At 46.1% G+C, this 20,112-nt stretch overlaps 1 long non-coding RNA gene across 1 annotated transcript in view; it reads right to left on the reverse strand.

Moving 5' to 3' along the window:
• Positions 1 to 13,828, reverse strand: part of LOC125462298 (uncharacterized) — a 46,461-nt gene extending 32,633 nt beyond the window's left edge. The window contains exon 1 of the long non-coding RNA XR_007249637.2: positions 13,714 to 13,828. This is a non-coding gene — a long non-coding RNA (uncharacterized LOC125462298). The remainder of the gene's footprint in view (positions 1 to 13,713) is intronic.
• Between the last annotated feature and the right edge of the window lie 6,284 nt (positions 13,829 to 20,112).

Here is a 20,112-nt window from a genome sequence, read left to right on the forward strand (position 1 = left end):
GCAAAATTTTGGATCAGCCTTGTCTGTGAAGGAAGCTTCACACAGGGCAGGAAACTGTGCAGGCTCAACAAATAAAAATGAGGCAATTAAAATACGAAGTGAAAGCCCATGAGCTGTGTAAAAGAAAGATATAAAGATTATGTAGCATCTTATACTGCTTCAGGGTAGCCACATATGCTTTACTATCAATGAAGTGCTACGTGAAGTGTCGTTAGTGTTGTGGTGTAGACAATGCTGCTGCCGCATGGCCCATGGTGAGGTCTTGCAAACAGCAAAGTGATAATCAGCAGATAATACATTTTGGTGATGTTTGCTAGAGAGTAAATATTGACCAGGGCACTCAAAGGAACTGAAAGCTCTTCTCCACAGTAATATCTCCCAACACAACACCACCCACGTAGCAGCCATCCCTTGGCAGTACAGCCATCCCACAGCATTGTTCCTGTTAAGGGCAGCACTCCCTTAGCACTGATCTTCCCACAGTGCGATGCTCCCTCAGTACTAACTCTTCCTTGTGCAGTGCTCCTCCAGTACATTCCTGATACAGTGCAGTACTCCTCCAGAATTGCCTCTCACACAGAGCAGTGCTCCCTCAGTACTGCCCCTCTGACAGTGCAGTGCTCCACAGTACTGTCCCTCTCACAGCGTGGGGCTCACTCAGTACTGCCCCTCCCACAGTGCAGCGCTCACTCGGACGGAGCGGCGCTCCCTTGGTAGTGCTCCTCGGACAGAGCGGCGCTCCCTCGGTAGTGCTCCTCAGACAGAGCGGTGCTCCGTCGGGCCTGCCCCTCTGACACAGCAGTGTTCGCTCAGTGCTGCCCCTCCGACAGCGCGGCGCGCCCTCGGTGCTGCCCCTCCGACAGCACGGGGCGCCCTCGGTGCTGCCCCTCCGACAACGTGGGGCACCCTCGGTTCTGCCCCTCTGACAGCGCGGGGCGCCGTCCGTGCTGCCCCTGTCACAGAGCAGCACTCCCTCAGTACTGCCGCTGTGACAGTGTGATTCTCCCTCAGTACTGCCCCTGCCACAGAGCAGCGCTCCCTCAGTACTGCCCCTGTCACGGAGCAGCGCTCCCATTGTACTGCCCCTGTGACAGTGTGATGCTCCCTCAGTACTGCCCCTCCCACGGAGCAGCGCTCCCTCAGTAGTGCCCCTGTGGCAGGGTGATACTCCCTCAGTACTGCCCCTCCCCCAGAGCAGCGCTCCCTCAGTACTGCCCCTGTGACAGTGCTATGCACCGTCAGTACTGCCCCTGTGACAGTGTGATGCTCCCTCAGTACTACCTCTCACACAGAGCAGCGCTCCCTCAGTACTACCCCTGTCACGGAGCAGCGCTCCCTCAGTACTGCCCCTGTGACAACGTGATGCTCCCTCAGTGCTGCCCGTCTCACACAGCAGCGCTCCCTCAGCACTTACCCTCCCAAAGAGCAGCGCTCCCTCAGTACTGCCCCTCCCACAGAACGGCGCTCCCTCAGTACTGCCCTTCCCACAGAACAGCGCTCCCGCTGTGCTGCCCCTCCCACAGAGTGGCGCTCCCTCAGTACTGCCCCTCCCACAGAGCGGCACTCCCTCAGTACGGCCCGTCCCACAGAGCGGCGCTCCCTCAGTACTGCTCCTCCCACAGAGCAGCGCTCCCTCAGTACTGCCCCTTGACAATGCAATGTTCTTCCAGTACTGCCTCTCTGACAGTGCAGTGCCCCTCCTGTCCCACTCCTCTCATAGTGCAGAGCTCCCTCAGTACAGCCTAGATTATGGACTGAACTCCCTCATGTCTGTGTAGCTGAGCTGATGGATCTGTTGAGCCAGTGACTGCCCCTACACACCCTTTCTGTGAATGGGGCTGACTTCACTCTGTGTTACACCTCATTACTCAGTGCACCAGGAGTACAAATTGATAGTAACGGGACAATAAGTGACCTTTGTCCAGGCTGAGAGATGTTGTCACTCTGGTAAAGATGCCCTTTAGAAAACTTATTGAAAATACAGAGTGTTATTTTTCAACTTGACATATTACAAGGTTTGATGTGCTAGTACATCCATTTTATTCCAGCAGTTTAACCTTCTATAACTTTCTACTTGTAACTGAATAAATCCCTGTTGTGACTCACCAAATCCAGAGCCAAACATTTTAACATCTTATAATGACGAATTTCTCCCCCCATTTTATCCCTGTTTCTGATCCAAATGGAACACAATGGGATGATTCATCTCCTTGAGCCTTTTGCACTATTCTGTCACATCATGACTGCCTTACTCCATTTGTTTCTTTATGTATCACTTGGCCACCTTACCCAAGTAACCATCTGTTCACCCCACGTTTGAAAGCTCCCATTGGTCCCAGCAACTTTTCATAAGAAGAAAGTTCTAGACTTACACCACCTTTTATGAAAAGAAGTGTTTCCTGATTTCATTCCTCATTGATATAGCTCTCATTCTGAAATTATGCCACTTTTTTGTTGAAACTCTCTTCCATCAGAGGGATAAACTAAATTATCTGATTAGATCTTTCTTCACCATTATGTATGAAAGTGGATCTGAGATTATCACAGACTTTAACCACCCATTGGCTTCATAGTGGCGGGGTGTAGTGGAATAGTGTTAATGCCACTGGCCTAGCAAGCTAATCACTTGTATCAAACTGCTACAAAGTCAAAAAAAGAGCATGAAACTGATGGACAACCTAACATTGACCTAGGCACGGCAAACAAAAAGTATTGATAATGGCATACCCAGTCCCATTGACCCACAAGGTCGTCCTTATTAATACCTCCTGCCAAAATTGGGAAAGTGATTCCACAGACTAATCAAGAAACAGCCGGACAATAATATATTCTGTCTGAATCAAGCCTTACAGACAAGGTCCCACACCACCATCACCATCATTGGGCGTGTCCAGAGGTAGTAGTACAGTGGTACACAAATAGGAAGGAATGGCTCTGGGAGACATCATGGTTGACTTGCTTGGAGTTATACCTGGCACAGGGGAAGATGGCCATGGTTATTGGAGCTCAATCATCTCAGCTCCTGAACATCTCTGCAGGAGTTCCTCAGGATAGTATCCGAGGCCCAACCATCTTTAGCTGCTTTATCAATGACTTTCTCTCTGTTATATGGTCAGATGTTTGCCAATGATTGAACAATGCTCAGCACCATTTGTGAGTCCTCAGACACTGAAGCCGTCAGTGTTCAAATGTAACAAGATCTGGACAATATCCAGACTTGGGCTGACAAGTGGCAAGTGACATTCGTGCCACACAAATGCCTGGCTATGGCCATCACCAACAAGGGACAATCTAACCACCACCCCTTGACATTCAATGGTGTTACCATCACTGAATCCCCCACTATCAACGTCCTAGGGGTTACCATTGACCAGAAACTGAACTGGACTCACCACATAAACACTGTGGTTACAAGGGCAGGTCAGAGGCTAGGAATACTGTGGCAAATAACTCACCTACTGACTCCTTAAAGCTTGTCCACCATCCACAAGCACAAGTGAGATAGAATGCTCCTCATTTGTCTGGATGAGTGCAGCCCAAATAACACTCACGAAGCTTGACATCATCCAGGACATAGAAGCTCATTTGATTGGCACTGCATCCACAAGCATCCACTCCCTCCACCATCGATGCTCTGTAGTAGCAGTGTACTATCTACAAGATGTGTTTGAGAAAGTCACCAAACAGCCTCAGACAGCACTTTCCAAACCCACAACCACTTCCACCTAGAAAGACAAGGGCTGCAGACATGTGCGAACACGACCACCTGCAAGTTCCCCTGTAAGCCACCCACCATCCTGACTTGGAAATATATTGCTGTTCCTTCATTGTCATTTGGTCAAAATCCCAGAACTTGCTCCCAGTGGCATTGTGGGTCAACCGACAGCAGGTGGGCTGCAACGGTTCAAGAAGGTAGCTCACCAACACTTTCTCAAGGGCAACTAGTGATAGGCGATCAATACTGGCTAGCCAGGGATGCCCACATCCCACAAATGAATATAAAAAAGTCTTCAGATTGCACGAGATTTCATGACATTGGGTCAAATGTGGGCAAGGAAACCTCCTGTTGATGCTAACTACCAACGCACGCTCAGCTGATGGATCATATCGCCTCTGTGTTGAGTAACCAGTTGGAAGAAACATGAAGGGTTGCAAGGTCACAGAACGTACTCTGGATGGGGTCTTCAATGCCAGCCATCGAGAGTGGCGTGTAGTGCCAACGCTGAACAAACTGGCAAAGTCATAAAGAACCTATCTCCCTGACTGTGGCTGGTTTGGAAACTAATAAGAGGGAAAAACACTCTTGAACTCATCTTCTCTGATCTATCTGTTATAAATGCATCTGTAATCATGGGACTGGTCGCTGCATGGGAGACAGGTTCCATCTTAACATTCAGATATCCTACATTGCATTGTGTGGAGCTGTCACAGTGCTAAATGATTTTCAACAAGTTTAACAATTCCAAACTGGGCATTCATAAGGTTCTGTGGGCAACCAGCAACAACAGAATTATATTAAACTGCTATCTGTAATGTCATGGCCAGGCATATTCCCCACTCCACTGTTATAAAGCCTCAGAGAAATGTGTACAAAAGAATGCCAGGAGCAGCACTGTACATGCCTAAAACTAAGGTCTCAACCTGGTGAAGTAACAACATAGGGTTACATTCAAGCCAAACAGCAGAAGGAGGATGTGACATGTATAGCCAAGTGATCCCACAACCAATGGACCAGACCTAAGCCCAGAAATGTTGCAGCATCTAGCATGGGTAATGGCAGACAAGTTAACTGAATACAGAGGCTCCACAAATATTCCCATCCTCAATGCAGGTGATCCCAGCACATCAGGGCAAAAGACAAGGCTGAAGCATTTTCAAACATCTTGAACTAGAAGTTCTGAGTTGATGATCCATCTTTAGCAGCTCTGCTGGGTTCTTATTTGAAGCTGGACATGTAAAGCATTGGTCCTAAGCAAGGAAGAAGGTAGTTTAGAACTGTTGAATGTAGGTTACCTCAGCATTTAGTTGAAATGTTCCAAATGAAGTGTTCTGTCAGAACACCGGAGGGGTTATTTGAAGCAAAGAAAGTTTCAGCTGTTAAATGATGAGTGGAGGAGGAGGCTATCAGATTCTCATGATCAAGCATTGAAGCCACAGCTAAGTCAATCCCCATGTGGGATTGTAAAGGGCATTTTCTCCAGTGTTGTAACGGAATGCTATTGGGATTAATGGGCTTTAACTGTCAATTTCAACATTATTAAATGTTTTTTATATGCAAACACTTTGATTTCTTCTATTTTATCTTCATTTCTTTTATGTAATAATCTTCTGTTTTATTTTTAAACCAAATCTACACCACTCCTTACTCATATTTCTACAAAAAACCCCCTGAATATAACCAAGCAATCCAGATTTCAGACTGGGAACTGACTTGACCAGTGATAATATCAACTGGGATCATGACATCTTCCCCTTTCCAAGAGAGAAAGCCCAGCCTCTAATCCTGGTAGCATTCTTTTAAATCTTCTCTGTGCCTGCTCTATTGTGGTCATGTCCTCCTTGTGAGGCTGTGATGAGAGTTTAACACACTATTCTAGCGCAACCTTCTTGCTTATGTAGTTTCTGCCTCAGCCAGTAAGGGAAACACTCCCATATTAAAAGTAAACTAGCACAGTGATTAAACTAGAGACCTTTAATAATAATCTGGAGACATGTGTTTAAGTTCCATCACAGCAACTGGGGGAAATTGAATTCAATACTTGAATAAAATCTGGAATAAAAAGCTAACATCAGTAATGATGACCATGAAACTATCAGATAGTTATGACAATGTGTAGTCATAAAACATATATCTCATTCTCTCATGGCCTTTAGGGAAGGAAATCTGTGTCCTTTCCTAATCTGGCCTATATATGATTTCAGATTTACCAGTAATCTGGTTGCCTCTTCACTGCTCTTTGATATGATTTAGAAAGCCATTCAGTTGCACTCAGGAATATGGCTCACCATCAACTTCTCAAAGGCAGCTTGTGATGGACAATATGTACTGACCTTGCCACTTCCCATGAATTAATTACTGTATCGACCAGTTCTGCAACTGAAAGGATCTGTGCAATTCCATGATACTCTGTTCCTCTATATCTCCCAATAGAACGTAGAACAGTACAGCACAGTACAGGCCCTTCGGCCCACAATGTTGTGCCGAAGTTTTACCCTAAACCTAAGGTCTATCTAACCTCCACCCCTACCTGAAACTATCATCCATATGCCTATCTAATAGCCGCTTAAATGCCCCTATTGAGGCCGATTCCGCTACCCTCTCCGGCAATGCATTCCACACCCCTACCACTCTCAGTAAAGAACAGACCTCCGACAGTTAAATGTTTACTGTGTATCTAATTACCTTGTTTGCCTCCTCAAATACACTACCTTGCATTCTGCAGACTGAGTTCCATTTCTCACTTTTCTATCCACCTGAATAGTCCATTCGTAACTTCTCAGATTCTACAACTTCCTTTCATAGTATCAATGACAAGGGCTTTTACTTTTTTGACCAGTCTGCATTGTGGTACCTTGTTAGAAGCATTGCTGAAATCCATGTGGACATGAAAAATTCGACTCTCATTGACTCTTCTTGTTATTTCCACAAAACATTCTATCAAGTCAACCAAGACTTTCCACGAACAAATCCATCCTCAATCGACAATCCTCGAATTCTTACCATTAAAAATGAGGATTGATACTTTCCTTCAAAGGATTTCAGAGACCCGCTGTGGTGATTGGCTGATGTTCTTTCAGTCCTACCTCTGACCTCGACCTTTGCATGTCCCCAACAAGTTTAAGGTTCTTTTAAGCTTCTGTGATTAGGAGCAGGAGCTCTCAGTCAGGAAGAGCAAACTGGCACCATAGTGCAGCAGCCATTCAAGTGGAATCAATGAAGAGCTTAGAATCATAGAATCCCTACAGTGTGGAAACAGGTCCTTCGGCCCAACATGTCCACACTGACTCTGAGAGCATCCCACCCAGACCCATCCCCCTGTAACCCACCTAATCTACACATCCCTGAACACTACGGGCAATTTAGCATGTCCAATCCACCTAGCCTGCACATCTTTGGACTGTGGGAGGAAACCGGAGCACCCGGAGGAGACCCATGCGGACATGGGGAGAATGTGCAAACTCCACACAGACAGTTACCCGAGGCTGGAATCAAAACTGGGTCCCTGGTGCTGTGAGGCTGCAGTGCTAACCATTGAGCCACTGTGTTGCCCCTAATGCTTATGGGGGCTGTCTACTTACTGGGGGAAATATTGCTTTTCGAGCCATGGGTGTGTAACCTGAGGGCTTCACTTTGCCAGAGTTTAGGAAATCACCATGGAGCTGGAGGGGAAATTGGGGTGGGAGGGTAATGGGTCACAGTGCATGTGGGTATCAATGACATAGGTGAGACTTGGGGTGATGAAGGGTCTAGGGCCGAAATGTCAGCTTTTGTGCTCCTGAGATGCTGCTTGGCCTGCTGTGTTCATCCAGCTCCACACTTTGTTATCTTAATTTCATTTATTGTCTGATTCCAACAAGATCTCAGGACACAATGGGGATACTTACAGTTCCATACAGTATTCAGGCAGCGAATGGCTTGACTCCTACTATTTCAATCTTATCAACAGCCTGCTAGTAATTAGGAGAGGAGGTTTATTGTCAGGGGACACATCACCGACTCTGTTAGTAATGAGTTACACTGGCTGATGGCAGCAGAATAGACAGCAGGCAGCCAAGGTGAGCAGCTCAGCTGGCTAGACACAAGGACAGATAAACCTCTCAAGGACAGAGCAGTTCCACAGCAGGGACAATAACTGGACCCTTGATTCAGGAAACTGGGCAGACTGCAGAGTGATCAGCCCAACCGGAAGTTTGTCTTGCTCGTGCGGTGATTTTAACACATTCACTGCTGGCTTCTAACTGAGCCAGGAGCTGCGAGATTAAAGAGCAGTCAGTTTTCTTTGACCCCATCAGTATCACAGGCACCATGTCTGCATCTCTGGGTCATCTGCATCGGTGCTTTTTGTGTATTTGTCATCTCTTTTCTGAGCTTGTATCTGTATTTCATTTGTGGCCATGTCTGCTCTCTGGAGAATAAAATAGTTATTCTTGTGTTGTGGAAGTTTGGAAAGTTTGGAACAGAGAAGGCCGAGGAACTGCCCTGATTGGAAATGGGGCTCTGGCACTAAGTGTGAATTTGTTCCTATTTATAATTGCAGACATGAGTTTATAATCAGCAGGTATGTCGGAGCTGCACTAGTGTGTGTGTGTTGTTCAGGTGTGTGAGTGAGCGTGCTTGTGCATGGCTTTGTGAGGAATCTTGTCACCTTCAAGGATTTGGGTTTGTGTGGGCTGTGCAGCTGAGCCCTGTTTGTGTGTGAGCGTGAGAGCTGTATTAGCACGAGTGTGAGAAATCTGACTGACGTAGCCACAAATCCTGACCCCCACATTCCCTAACCCCCACATTCCCTGATACCCAATCCCCTGACCCCACCAATGCTGACCCCCACAACTCCTGACCCCCACATTTCATGACTCCCACACATCCCCTGACCCCCCCAACAATCCATGACACCCACAATCCTTGACCCCCACATTCCCTGACCCCCACAATTCTTGACTCCCACATAACTCTTGACTCCCACCCTTCCCCTGACTCCCACACATCCCCTGACCCCCCACAAATCCTGACCCCCACATTCCCTGACCCCCACATATCCCCACTCCCTCATTCCCTGACCCCCACAACCCCTGACCCCCACACACCCTTGACTCCTACATATCCCCTGACCTCCACACAATCCCTGGCCCCTACACAATCCCTGACCTCCAAACTCTTAACCCCGATATCCCCTGACCTCCACATCCTCTGACCCCTATGACCCCTGATCCCAACAATCCCTCTGAATACTCAAACCACCTTGACAACTGATACGTCCAATACACCTCTTCCCCTGACAACCGTCTGTTACTGAATACCGGATTGGACCAGTTGACCAATCTTGAACTCCCCAACACCTGTCCACTGTACCCTTTCACCCACTTACCTACCACTTACCCACCTTCACCCAGATGCCACCCTACTCACTCATCCATTGACTGTATACATTCAGCTTCACTCGATCCATTTTCAAACTAAAAGACCTTTGAGACCTTTAAATCCCAGGAAGTGGCTGTAAAAATTGGTCTAGGCCTGGCTTCCAGCAATGATCCTGTGCTCCACTGGAAGACCACATGAATAGGTAGACTCTACATTTGTCAAGAAGCCTGAATTGGAGGTTTGGAGCATAAGTGTGGAATTCTAGAAAAGCTGTCAAGAGGGAATGCATATGTAATTGCCATTCCTCAAAAGATCTGGCCCCAAATTTCCTTATGTGGCTAATGGCCTGACTTTGTTATTCTGTTCTCCTTTAAAGTGCCTTCGACAATAAGGCACTATATAATTCTAAGTTGTTGTTGTTGAGGTGTCTCCTACTTCTTGGTCACTTGTCTAGATGCTGCTGAGATCTGTGTCCCTCTCCTTCATAGAACATAGAACAGTACAGGCCCTTTGGCCCACAATGTTGTGCTGACCTATTAACCTACTCTTAAGATTAAAATTAACGTGCATACCCTACATTTTACTATCATCCGTGTGCCTACCCAAGAGTCACTTACATGTCCCTAATGTATCTGACTCCACTACCACTGCTGGCAGCACATTCCACACGCCCACCACTCTCTGTGTAAAGAACCTGCCTCTAACATCTCCCCCATACTTCCTCCAGTCTCATTAAAGTTATGCCCCCTTGTAATAGTCATTTTTGCCCTGGGAAAAAGCCTCTGACTATCCATTCTATCTGTCGCTCTCTTCATCTTGTCATCTCTCATCCTTCTTCGCTCCAATGAAAAAGGCTCTAGCTCCTTCAACCTTTCCCGATAACACCTGCCCTCCAGTCCAGGCAGCATCCTGGTAATCTCCTCTGCACCCTCTCTAAAGCTTCACATCATTCTGATAATGAGGTGCACAAAACTGAACACAATATTCCAAGTGTGGTCTAACCAGGGTTTTATAGAGCTGCGGCATAGCCTCACGGCTCTTAAACTCAATTCCCCTGCTATTTAAAGTCAACACACCAAACTCCTGATAATAAAACGTGAGGCTGGATGAACACAGCAGGCCCAGCAGCATCTCAGGAGCACAAAAGCTGACGTTTCGGGCCTAGACCCTTCATCAGAGAGGGGGATGGGGTGAGGGTTCTGGAATAAATAGGGAGAGAGGGGGAGACGGACCGAAGGTGGAGAGAAAAGAAGATAGGTGGAGAGGAGAGTATAGGTGGGGAGGTAGGGAGGGAATAGGTCAGTCCAGGGAAGAACGGACAGGTCAAGGAGGTGGGATGAGGTTAGTAGGTAGGAGATGGAGGTGCAGCTTGGGGTGGGAGGAAGGGATGGGTGAGAGGAAGAACAGGTTAGGGAGGCAGAGACAGGTTGGGCTGGTTTCGGGATGCAGTGGGTGGAGGGGAAGAGCTGGGCTGGTTGTGTGGTGCAGTGGGGGGAGGGGACGAACTGGGCTGGTTTTGGGATGCGGTGGGAGAAGGGGAGATTTTGAAGCTGGTGAAGTCCACATTGATACCATTGGGCTGCAAGGTTCCCAAGCAGAATATGAGTTGCTGTTCCTGCAACCTTCGGGTGGCATCATTGTGGCACTGCAGGAGGCCTATGATGGACATGTCATCTAAAGAATGGGAGGGGGAGTGGAAATGGTTTGCGACTGGGAGGTGCAGTTGTTTATTGCGAACCGAGCGGAGGTGTTCTGTAAAATGGTCCCCAAGCCTCCGCTTGGTTTCCCCAATGTAGAGGAAGCCACACCGGGCACAATGGATGCAGTATACCACATTGGCAGATGTGCAGGTGAACCTCTGCTTAATATGGAAAGTCATCTTGGGGCCTGGGTTAGGGGTGAGGGAGGAGGTGTGGGGGCAAGTGTAGCATTTCCTTCCTCCCGGTTGCAGGGGAAGGTGCCGGGTGTGGTGGGGTTGGAGGGCAGTGTGGAGCGAACAAGGGAGTCACGGAGAGAGTGGTCTCTCCGGAAAGCAGACAAGGGTGGGGATGGAAAAATGTCTTGGGTGGTGGGGTCGGATTGTAGATGGCGGAAGTGTCGGAGGATGATGCGTTGTATCCGGAGGTTGGTGGGGTGGTGTGTTCGTCCCCTCCCCCCACTGCACCACACAACCAGCCCAGCTCTTCCCCTCCACCCACTGCATCCCCAAACCAGCCTAACCTGTCTCTGCCTCCCTAACCTGTTCTTCCTCTCACCCATCCCTTCTTCCCACCCCAAGCTGCACCTCCATCTCCTACCTACTAACCTCATCTCACCTCCTTGACCTGTCCGTCTTCCCTGGACTGACCTATCTCCTCCCTACCTCCCCTCCTATACTCTCCTCTCCACCTATCTTCTTTCTCTCCATCTTCGGTCCACCTCCCCCTCTCTCCCTATTTATTCCAGAACCCTCACCCCATCCCCCTCTCTGATGAAGGGTCTAGGCCCGAAACATCAGCTTTTGTGCTTCTGAGATGCCTGAGATGCCTGCTGTGTTCATCCAGTCTCACATTTTATTATCTTGGATTCTCCAGCATCTGCAGTTCCCATTATCACTCACACCAAACCCCTTCCTTACAACCCTATCAACTTGGGTTGAACTTTGAGGGATCTATGGACATGGACCCCAGGGCCCCTCTGTTCCTCCACACTGCCAAGAATCCTGCCATTAACCCTGTATTCTGCATTCAAATTCGACCTTTCAAAATGAATCACTTCACACTTTTCCGGGTTGAATTCCATCTGCCACTTCTTTGCCCAGCCCGGCATCCAGTCAATGTCCCATTGCAGCCTCCAACAGCCCTCCATACTATCCACAACTCCAACGACCTTCATGTCAATGGCAAACTTACTGGCCCACCCTTCCACTTCCTCATCCAGGACATTTATAAAGATCACAAAGAGCAGAGATCCCAGAGCAGATCCCTGTAGAACACCACTGGTCACCGAACTCCAGGCTGAATATTTTCCATCTACTACCACCCTCTGTTTTCTATTGGACAGTCAATTCAGTATCCAGACAGCCAAATTTCCCTGAATCCCATGCATCCTTACTTTCTGAATGAACCTCCCAATCTGTTCCTCAGTGTCTCTATTGCTATTGGGGGGGGGGGGGGGGGGGGGGTGGTCTATAGAAAACTCCCAATAAAGTGACAGCTCCTTTCCTGTTTCTGACTTCCACCCACACTGACTCAGTGGACAAACCCTCCTTGACGACCAGCCTTTCTGCAGCTGTGATACCATCCCTGATTAGCAATGCCACTCCCCCATCTCTTTTACCTTCTTCCTTATTTCTTTTGAAACATCTAAACCCCAGAACATCCAACAACCATTCCTGCCCCTGCATTATCCAAGTCTCTGTAATGACCACAACATCATATCTCTCAGTACTGATCAATGCTTTAAGTTTATCACCCTTATTCTGACACTTCATGCATTAAAATAGACATGCTTCAACCCGTTACACTGACTGTAACTTTGCCCTATCAACTGTTTATCCTTCCTCACAGACTCTCTGCATGCTGTATCTGCCTGTACACCAGCTACCCCATCCTCTGATCCAGAGCTCCAGATCCCATCCCCCTGCCAAACTAGTTTAAACCCTTCCAAAGAGCTCTAGCAAACCTCCCACCCAGGATATTGGTGCCTCTCCACTTCAGATGCAACCCGTCCCTCTTGCACAGGTCCCACCTTCCCCAGAAGGTATCCCAATGATCCACACATCTGAAGCCGCCAACAGTATCCAAAGCTGTATACGCATTATTGAGGGTAATGGCCACAGGCAATATTTGCACTGTCTGCCTATTCCCTTTCCCTCTCCTGAAGGTCCCCAGCTACCTTTATCCTGTAACCTGGGTGTGACTATCTCCTATAACTCCTGCCTATCACCCCCTCAGCCTCCGAAACGATCCAGACTTCATCCAGCTTCAGCTCCAGTTCCCTAAAGCGGCCTGTGAGGAGCTGGAACTGGGTGAAGTCAAAGTGACTCTCATAATGACCCTGATCTCCCACATTCTACAAGAGGAGCACGCAACTGCCCTAGCTTCCACCCCCTCTGCTCTAGACGCTAAAAGATAAAGGAAGAAGCAACAAAAACCGCTCATCTTACTGACCCTCCACACAGAGACTTATTTTTTTCGTTAGAGGAAGAGGAGGGGTGGGAGACACTACATGAGTAGTGTTTTGGTTTTAACCACCGCCCAGATAGAATATCTCACCGTTAGGCCCAAACCCTTCCCCAAAAATCTTCTGAAAGCTGGGAGATGTTTAAGATTGGTGAGACTGCAGTCAATGTCCCGCCTGGTAGCTATTATGTTCTAGACTGCCCTTTGAGTGGATGATGTGAAAAAGGAAAAGGAATTAAGCGTGGACTGGTAAGGCTTTGGCAAAGTGCCATGTCCTACTCTCCTCTGAGCACAGATGGTGCTTGAACATTTATAACACAGTGCAAATGTAGTAAAAATATTGCTGAGACTTAGCATAAAATTATTAGTGAAACCAATTAACAATGATCTTGATAAATGTTACAATGGGCTTGAGGGGGCTAAACAGCCCCTCCTGCTCCTGTGCTGATTAAATCCTGATGTCTCTCTTACCTTTGTAAAGTTATCATCGAATCTAGTTACATCAGCCATCTGAGTCACTTCAATACGCTGTGAAAATATTTCTCCTGCTCTCACTGCTGGCTCCTCACCCTCTGTTCTCTGGTTACTGATCCTTCTGCCGGTGGAAACAGTTCTTGGCACTGCAACCTCAGGAAGGATATATTGACCTTGGAGGGAGTGCAATGCAGTTTCACCAGAACTGGAGCACAGAGTTAAAGGGTTTCGTTACAAGCCTGCATAGACCTGGCTTGTAGTTCCCTAATGTCAGCGGGCTGAAGGGAGATCTGATTGAAGGAAAACACTTCAGGCTTTGATTGTTGATGCGGGGAACATACCTGCTTCAGTCATGTTCTTATCTTCTGTCATGTGCCATCCTTCCGTGGTCTAGGACTTTGAACATTCATATGTGGTTAACTCTTTACCGCCCTCTGAGACCACTGAGTTATTTGCTTATTTTATCACTCACTCCTGAAGATTAAATAACAATAAAACTGATTAGATCACCCAGCACTGACTAGAGCACTAGACAAAGACACATCCTACCCAATCAGCCCTGCAAAGTCCTCCTCAGTAACATCGCTTGGGTCAAAATTAGGAGAGCTCTAATTAATTAAGCAACTGACGTAGTTCTAACTACTTAATCTTCTTCATTACCATCCCCAAGCTTGTCTGTGCCTCTGGCAGGACAGCTTTGTCAGAGGTGCCAGTTCAGTAGAATACAGTCAAAAAGGATTGTCCCTGGCAGCCCACAACATTGACTATGGATCTCATGATGTCCAATGGTGCCAGGGTAAATGTGGGCAAGGAAGCCTCTTGCTGATTACCATGTACTGACCACCCTCAGGCCCACTGCAGCTGGTGAATGGGAGCTTTTCCGTCACTCGAAAGAAGCACAGAGCATGGGCAAGATACAGGGTGTACTCTGGGCAGTGGATTTCAATGTCATTGCCAGACGCTGCCTAGAAGCAGCTCTATTAACCCCAAGCTGGCAGACTGGGCCTGCAGCGGGTTGTTTAGAACAATCAAGAAGCAAAATCGACTTGACCTTGTCCTCACCGATCTACCTGCTTCAGGTGTAACTGTTCATAATGGTATTGGTAGGAGTGACCACCAAGCTTTGCGGAAACATAGTTTCAACTTCACTTTGTGTTCAGTGACACTACTACCAGGCCACCATGTAGGATGAACTCAATATCTGGCAGTGCAAAACCAGGTATCCTTGAGGTGCTGCGGGCCATCAACAACAGCAGAACTGTAGTCAACCACAATCTGTAATCTCATGTTCCACGTAGTTCCCATTCCTATCAAGCTGTGGAGTCAGTCCTGATGTAGGGTTTCAGCCTGAAACATTGACTATCCTGCTGTTTGACTGGCTGTGCTTTTCCAGCTCCACATTTACTGACTCTAGCTTCCAGCATCCTTACTGTCTCCAAGCTGTGGAACAAACCGGGTTTGACGAAGTGTGCAGGAGAATATGCCACGAATAGCACTAGGCAAACCTACAAACGAAGTGACAACCTGTTGAAGCTGCAACACAGGAGAACATGCATGATAAGCTGCATAAGGAGTGTGCAATAGACTATACAATCCCACAAGCAGCAGGTCAGCTGTAAGCTCTTTGGACCTGGCACTTCTATTCAAGTATAATGATTGACAATGAAGCAATTAACTGAAGAAGAGTAAACAAATATCCCTATCCACACTGATCTCAGCATTTTGCTTCAAAAGACAAGTCTGAAACATATGCAATCACCGCCAGAAAGAAGAGCCAAGTAGATGACCCATTTTGGCCTCCTCTGAATCATCAAATGTGCTGGTCTTTAATTAATTTGAGTTGCTCCCTGTGATATCAACAAATGGGCTGAATACTCTGTCTATTGCAAAGGCTATGGGTCCTGACAATATCTTGGCAATGGTACTGAAGGTGAGCTCCAAAACTAGCCACACTCCAAGCCAAGTCATTCTAGTACAATGAACCAGGGCAAATCTAAAACAAGAAGAAAAACAGAAGTTGCTGGAAAAGCTCAGCAGGTCTAGCAGCATCCGTGGAGAAAAATTAGAGTTAATGTTTCAGGTCCAGTGGCCCTTCTCAGTTCTGATGCTTCACAGATGCTGCCAGACCTGCTGAGCTTTTCCAGCAACTTCTGTTTTTGTTCCTGATTTACAGCATCCACAGTTCTTTTGGTTTTTATTCAGGACAAATCTAACTTGGCTAACTATTGTCCCTTAAATCTACTCTCAATCATTGGTAGTATTGGGGTGAGTGTGTCATCCACAGTGCTACCATGTGGCATTTACCCAGTTACAAGCTGCTTATTCATGTTCAGTTTGGGTTCAATATTGGAATATAGGAAGATAGAGATAGGAATAGGCCATTCAACTCCTCAAGCCTGTTCCACCATTCAATGAGATCATTGCTGACCTCTGGCCTAACTCCATATACCTGCCTTTGACCCCTATTCCTTAATACCTTGCTTAACAAAACTTTGTCTACCTCAGATTTAAAATAAACAATTGATCCAGAATCCAAAGCTGTTGTGTGGAAAAGAGTTCCATTCAGCTACCACCTTTTGCATGTAGAAGCGCTTGGTAATGTCTCTCCTGAATTGCCTGGCCTTAATTCTCATGGTATACCACATAATTCTCGAATCCCCAACCAGTGAAAATAGTTTATTTTTATCTATTCGGTTTTCCTGTTAATATCTTGAAGATTTCAAGCAGATCAAGCTCCTAACCTTCTAAATTCTAGAGAAAATAGGTCTAATTTGTATAATCTCTCCTCATAACCTAACCCAGGTATCATTCTTATTAACTTACATTCTGCTCCTTCCAAGGCCAATGTACTCTTCTTAAAGTTTTGGCGTCTGAATCTGTTCACAGTACTCCAAGTGGGGTCTAATTAGGATTTTTGTGTAATTGCGGCTTAACTTCTGGACAGTTGTACTGTGGTACTCCAGCAGTCTGCTTGTTTTCTTGATTATTTTCTGCACTTGTTGTGACATTTAAAGATCTGTGCACCTGAACCATCAGGTCTCTGTGGACGTTCACTGTATATGACTTCATGCTATCTAGAAAGTACCCTGACCTTTTTTTGGTCCAAAATCGTTATCCTCACATGTGCTTAAATTGGAATTCATCCGACATAGTTTTGCCCATTTACTTGGTCTATTTATATTCCTTTGAATTTTATGCTGTCACCTTGACTGACTACAATTCTGCCTAACTTTATGTCATCAGCAAATTTGGAAATATGACCTTATTTAATGTGAATAATTGAGACCTGAATGCACATCCCAGCGGGACACCATTGGCCACATCCTGCCAATTTGAGGACCTACCCAATAACCCTACTTTCTGTTGCATGTCACTCAACTAATTTCCCAGCCATGTAACCCCGTCCTTGATCAGAGACTGAGACAATTTTCCTACCACAGATGTTAGGCTAACTGGCCTGGAAATCCCTAGTTTATCTCTTTCACCCTTCTTTAAAAGCAGAGCAGCATGTGCAATTTCCTGATCCACAGCATCAACTCCTGTGTCTAGGGGAAAATGAAATATTATGGTTAGGATGTCTACAGCATGCTCTCCTGCTTCCTTTAACAGCCTCACACAGAAATTGTCAGGTCATACAGTCATAAATTACAGAAACAGATCCCTCGGCCCAACTCATCCTTGCCAACCAGATATCTCAATCTAACCTGGTCCCATTTGCCAGCATTTGGCCCATGTCCTTCGAAACTCTTCCAGTTCATGTGCCCATCCAGATACCTTTAAAATGTTGCAATTGTACCCTCTTCCACCATTTCCTCTGGCAGCTCATTCCATACATGCACCACTCTCTGCGTGAAAGCATTACCTCTCTTGGGGGTTTCTCACAGTATCATTGCATTAATGTTCTCATTACCGATGTTGTCATGTTTACTTTGTTCAGCCCCTGGCCCTGATCCACTGTAAATTTCCTTGGAATCTCTGGCAAGCTAACATTCTTTTCTACTGTAAATACTGAGGCAAATTATGCCATTCAACATGTTTGCCATTTCCCTATAGTTTTTTTTAAATTCATTTTTGGGTTGGGGACATTGCAGGGTGGCTAGCATTTAAAACTCATTCCTAATTGCCCTTGAGAGGGTGGTGGTGAGCTGCTTTCTTTAACTGTTGCAGTCCATGTACTATGGGTGGACCCACAATGCCTGAAGGGAGGGAATTCCAGGATTTTGACCCAGCCACACTGAAGGAACTGCGATACGTTTCCAAGCCAGAATGGTGAGTCATTGGAAGGGAACTTTGGGTGGTGGTGTTCCCATGAATCCCTGCCTTGTCCTTCTTGATGGAAGGGGCCGTGAATTTGGAAGCTTCTGTCTGAGGATCTTTGGTGAATGTTTGCAGTGCATCTTGTTGACAGTCCACACTTTCAGTCTTTAGTGGGCCAACTTTGCTCCTGACCACCTACTTTCCCTTTATGTAACTATAAAATCTCTTACTGATTATGATGATCCTGACGCATTTTCTTTCATATTCTGTTTTAGAAGCTCTTATAAGCTGCTTTGTGGCCCTTTGCTGGTCTTTGTTCCTTTCCTTTTCAACAGGATCTGTGCTGTATTTTGCATTTTGTAAGCCCATTCTTGTAGTTTTACGCTGTCTCTTTAGCTATCCATGGCTGGCTTTCTAGATGGTTACTCAGCTCCTGATTTCAATGCAATCTTCGTCTAAGCATGGAGAAAAGGGCTGAATTCCAGAGGTGAGACCTACCTCAAAGCCACATTTGACTGGACATGGCGTCAGCAATCAAACTTGGAGTTAATGAGAACCGGGGAAAGTTCTCCAATGGCTAGAATCATAACTAGCACAAAGGTTGTTGGAGGTTAATGGTCTTAGCTCCAGGAATTACTGCAAGAATTCTTCAGGGTGGTGTCCTCAACCCAAACATCTTCAACTGCTTCATTATTGACTTACCCTCCATCATTAGGTCAGAAATAGGGACATTCACTAAGGCTGCACAATGAAACACGTCGATATGTATATAGATCTGGGCTCCATTCTGTCTTGGGTAGATAGCTGGCAATTAATAATTGTGGTGCAGAAGTGGCAGGAAATGACAATTTCCAACAAAAGAGGTACTAACCATCTCCCTTTCCTTTGATCAGATCCTGGGTGAAATTCCCTAATTTGTTATGGTTTCAGACAGGTTACCTCAAATCGCTATGCAAGCAGGTATGGACTGATATCCTGGTTCCCTTGGTCATTCACCCTTACCGTCAGTCAGTCACAAAGCTGTTAGTTTAAAAACAATCTCTTCGTTTGTAGATACTTTTCTCCTGGACCCAAATGAATATAATGGTTTGAAAGTAACCAGTTTAACTGGGCTTTCTTGAATTGAAAAAGTGAGTTCATTAATTAGTAGACCTGAGAAGGAATAATAATAGCACATGCATACATGCAAAATCGAAATAAGAGGTGAATCTGAAAAAGAAAGTAAAAATAAACATGAAGATCATCCTCTGAATTGTGTGTGGAGAGCAGTTAAGATGATATTGCAGCTGTTATTGGATGGCACTAGTATTGATGTTGGCAGTTCTGCAATCAATTTTGAGATTCTTGGTTTTGCAGGATGGCAAGAGTGAAAGTTTCACCGTTCCTTTACCTGCAATGCAGGTAAGTTTAACTTGGCTGTTCATCATAATATGGCTGTCATAGCACTGTAGCCCACATACTAGGATGATCAACTAAACACACACAGGCTAAATGTTGTAGTCAGGTTTTAACCCATAGTTTGTATGTTCCTGGAGGAGACACATTTGCAGGCAATGGTTTTCTGCTGAGATGGGGGATAGTCAACCCCTTGTTCTGTTTTTCTTCCAAAGTCTCTTGCTGTTTGAAGTTTTCCTGACAATTACACGTATGACATTACATTGTCTTCACACAGGACTTTGCCAGGCAATCACTGAATTTTTATTTATTGTTGTTTTTTTTCTGTAGCAGTCCTTTCTTTTAATTTAAAAACAAATTCTACAGTAAAATGTAAGAAATGCCCATAATATTTCAGGGGTCTCATCCATTGTGAGGCTGTAAATTGAGAGAAGGGTATGTTCAATGAGACCTGTGTGTCCTCATGCTCAAGTTGCTGAAAGTAAATGCATGGGCGCAGCAGGCAGTAAAGATGACAAACTGAATGTTAATCTTCATCATGATTCAAACATAGGAAAAAGGACCTTGCTGCACAATTATACAGGGCATTGGTGAGCCCACACATGGAATAGTGTGTGCAGCTCTGGTCTTTGTATCTGAGGAAGGAATACTTGCTTTAGATGGAGTGCTGTGAAGGTTTACCAGATTGATTCCCGGGAAGGCAAGACTGACATATGGGTAGAGATTGAGTCAGTTAGGGTTGTA

This window comes from Stegostoma tigrinum, chromosome 23, assembly GCF_030684315.1.
Source record: "Stegostoma tigrinum isolate sSteTig4 chromosome 23, sSteTig4.hap1, whole genome shotgun sequence".
In the NCBI taxonomy this organism is placed as follows: domain Eukaryota; kingdom Metazoa; phylum Chordata; class Chondrichthyes; order Orectolobiformes; family Stegostomatidae; genus Stegostoma; species Stegostoma tigrinum.